The sequence below is a fragment of the Lygodium microphyllum genome, chromosome 15, assembly GCF_053477565.2.
Source record: "Lygodium microphyllum isolate KBCC chromosome 15, Lygodium_microphyllum_v1.1.10, whole genome shotgun sequence".
NCBI classification, from domain to species: Eukaryota; Viridiplantae; Streptophyta; class Polypodiopsida; order Schizaeales; family Lygodiaceae; genus Lygodium; species Lygodium microphyllum.
In genome coordinates this window covers 149,923,877-149,927,893 of record NC_141149.1, presented here as the reverse complement: position 1 = coordinate 149,927,893, position 4,017 = coordinate 149,923,877, and positions in this window count along the sequence as shown.

Genomic DNA, 4,017 nt, shown 5'->3' with positions numbered 1-4,017 from the left:
GGCTAACAATGATGGAAATACAGGAGTCCAAGAATTCTTTGAGAGCGAGGTGGACTCATCCTTTTGTGGTGACATGTCTATCGACCTTCCAGTGTATGTGGAGTTGTGTCAAGAGATTGACATGGGACCATAGGATACTTCATATTTGGAGCATCCACTTACTCAATTCGTTGACCAATCGTTTATAAGGGTACATAAGATATGCATTTTAAGTGAGATTTTTTTTAAAGGATTTATATTAATGTGCTTTGTATGATTTAAATTATTTATTCTAACATCATTTTTTATCTATGTAGGTGACATTTTTAAGATGAGTCGAGGGATGAGTGATGAGGAGTTACAGCATATCTTCACACGCATGTCTCCAAATGAGATCGCGAGATTCAGAGATATGGCAAACCAGGAGCTGTCTCAGTCTTCGTAAGGGCGCTCTGCTAGATCTACTTTAGCGCGATCAAATGCTTCGGCTTTGAGCAGATGAACTCAACGCTCTAGACTTGGGCCAAAGGGAGGGAGTGCTTCGGGGTCAGGGGGATGCTGCAGAGATAAGGATGCAGTGAGTCTACGATCGACACGGGATATAGGTGCGACTCCTTGCTCTTGTGGCCCTTCCAGGAAGCATGGCTCAGGCTCAGGTGGATGCTGTGGAGGCACGAATGCGGTGTCTCTGTCTCATCGTTCAGCTAGAGTTGCGTCACCTTAGGTATTTGTCACACCTGTGGGGACATCTACTCCAGTTACTCTGGCTTTTACTCAGCTGTCAGCAGGTGGCATCCCTATGGGTACCACTCCGAGAGATATTACCTTGGTCAGTACACCGGATGCATAAGGGTCTCTTGGATATGCCCAGGAGCGTGGACGCAGATGGGAGAGGACCCATCTTAGGCAGACTCCAGGGGGATATGGATATCTAGTCGATGGTAGGTCAGGAGCCATCATCATGAATAATGAGGGGAGAAGGGTGATGGCTTGTATGAGAGAGTTGTGCCAACAAGTTTTTCGGCACAACGTCTTAGATCATTGGAAGAACATACGGGAGGGGAGCAAGGACTACATAGTAGCATCCTTGCATGAGGATTGCATGTGTGCATATATATCACATAGATGATCCGACGCACGCAAGGCAATCAAGAGTGGGGCTGCAAAGCCCGAGTGGTTAGATGCACACGACTGGCCCCGATTGAGGGAGGAGGCTACAGATTCTCCAAGACGTTGGAGTCAGCAGCACAAGGCGGTGAGGGCACGACTCGAGGCCGGAGTGGTCCATCATCTTGGGAGTGGTGGCCACAGGATATATTTGGAGGATTTTGTAAGTTTTTTTTTGTTTTGCTTGTTTATTTTTTTGCAATATCCTTTGTACTGACAATCATGTTTTTAACAGTTAGCATTTTGTTTTCTTTGCAGCACTCCATTACAAATCACGATTCGACTGGCCTTGAGACTCGATATACAGAGAGACACGGTCTCACTTCATTGATCGATCGATTGTATAGATGTGGCAGCCTTGTAAGTCACTCATCTTTCTTGTCCATAGTTACCATGTTTAATTAGAATGCATTATTGTATGGTGGACTGATGTGTTGTTTCTTTTTTTGCAAACTCCGTTCGATGCTCCTTTGCAGCGGGACGAGCTTTCGGAGGGCGAGGATATGTAGCTCACCCTTGGATCCCTGGAGCTCACACACCTTTATATTTGGGTTGTCTGATCTATGTAGACATTTTCTATGTATTAGTGATGTCTTGTCATGATTGTATCAATCGCTTATTATACTATCATGTATTTATTTCATGTATCAGTGTTATGATTTCGGTATACATTGTTTTTGTTTGCAAGCGCATTGTACACAGTGTAGAAACTATTTTGTATGGCTCTAATAAAGCACACAGTGCTATATGTAGCAGAGCAGCTTAGTGCCCCACCACAAAAAAAAAATCCATGTTACCGTCGCTATTAGCGTCACAAATTTTACTACTCGCATCATTATTGGCATCATTATTAATGCGATGCTAATACCGACGCCAATACCGACGTTGATAGCAACGGTGATACTGACTGTTCTATGGCGTCGCCAATAACGATGCTTTTTGCGACGACGGGGGCAAATTTTGTTATTTTCATTTTCGTCGCTTTTAACGTCAGTATAAGGCCTATATCTTGTAGTGTATATTGAATGGACATTAATTTGTTTGATTGAGTGGTTGACTTTTGATGAGTTCTTCTTCCAAGGATGTAGGTCTCATCATGTCTAGGCAAAGGTCTAGGGTAATATTGGAACCTTGATAAGCTCTTGTCACATGTCATTTAATTATCATAATATAGTGTAATCTCTCAAGGTAATGAAATTTAAGTAGGATTCTTATAGGGTGAAAATTAATGAGTGATGTCATTCTACCCCTCCTCCTTCTTTGCCCCTAAGAGAATAAACTTGAGATTTGATCCATATTGAATTTCATTGAATGATCTTCTTCAAGATAAGATTCAAGGTTTTGTCTTCTATGGGGATATATTGCATGGAAATTTATCATTTTAACGAGTGGTTGAATTTTGATGAGTGCATCTTTTAAGGATGTAGGTCTCATCATGTCTAGGCTAAGGTCTAGGGGAGTATTGGACCTTGAAACACATAATTTAATCATCATGTTGCAGCATAATCTCTCAAGGTAATGAAGTTTGAGTAGGATTATTATAGGGTGAAATTTTATATTCACTACAATAAAAAGGCCTCTTAGATGCACTTTTAGATGTGATTTTTGAATCGAGAGAAAATCTTACGGGCGCGTCTACAAGCCTGTCTATTTGTGCATCTACCATTTCGCGTCTATAGTCGCATGTATGAGGAAATTCACACGCACCAATAGACGCGCTTTAGACGCGCATATACACGCATGAATACAAGTGCATACGAAAACCAAAATTATTATTTATTTAATTTCTTTTGTGCGTCTACAAGCGCGTCTACATGGAAAATTAGACGGGCATATAGACACGTTCATAGACGCGCTTTTACAAGCGCCAGTAGATGTGAACGTAAAACAAAAAATCTCATTTTTTTAAAAAAATATTTAATTTATTTTTATTAATTTTAATTATATAGCGCGTATATGAGTGCGTATACTCTGCATTTTAGATGCGAGTATAGACGTGCGTTTTCTGCCATTTAGATGCACAAATAGATGCAAAGCACAGAATTGGAAAAACAAAACCAGAGAGCATGTGGTTGCAAATTGTGCATCAAATTGTGCACTTGAAAAAAACACAATGGATTTGAAGGCACGAGAATTGAAAATAAAAATCCATGTATTCATTATATATAAAATATATTTACATGGGGAATTTAAGTGCTTGCGACCTAAAGCGTAGCCGCAAGCAATAGGCTCAAAGATAGATAATAGATATACAAGGAAACAAGGCCATAGAGGAGGTATGGTGCTCCTCTACGAATCTAAAGAAGAAACATATTCGCTAGCACCACCATGGCTTCTACTAGCGTCGCTATCTCCCTCCTCGCTATGCTCCACATCGAGGTTCGCCTACACACACAAAAGATCAAGGTTGCTTACGTACAATTGCAAAGAAAAAGTTATAGTTAGCTATACTTTTATAGGAAAGTTAGAAAAACATACCTCCTCTGGCTGTCAAATCCTCATAGTCCGGTTGTATTTCTCCTCAGTGATGAGACCCTCCTCATAGAAGTGAAGCCATGTGGCTGCGCGGTTATAGCCTCGATGGTAACCTACCTCTCTAGGAGTAGGTATCCTACCAATGATAGTAGTCTGCAAAACAATTATGATATATACAAACAATTATGAGACACAATGTATTAGAACAAATTATATAAAGAATTAAAAGGAATATAAATTTTAAAAAACTAAAAATCAAAATATACTTACAAACTCTACCTCCCACAACTCTCTGCCGCCCGATCTGTAATGCAACGATCCCATGGTTTCCATTTGGATGCGTCGTGCCTCTGCGTACTGGCGACTCTTCACTTTCTCTGATGCTTTCTTCTTGGC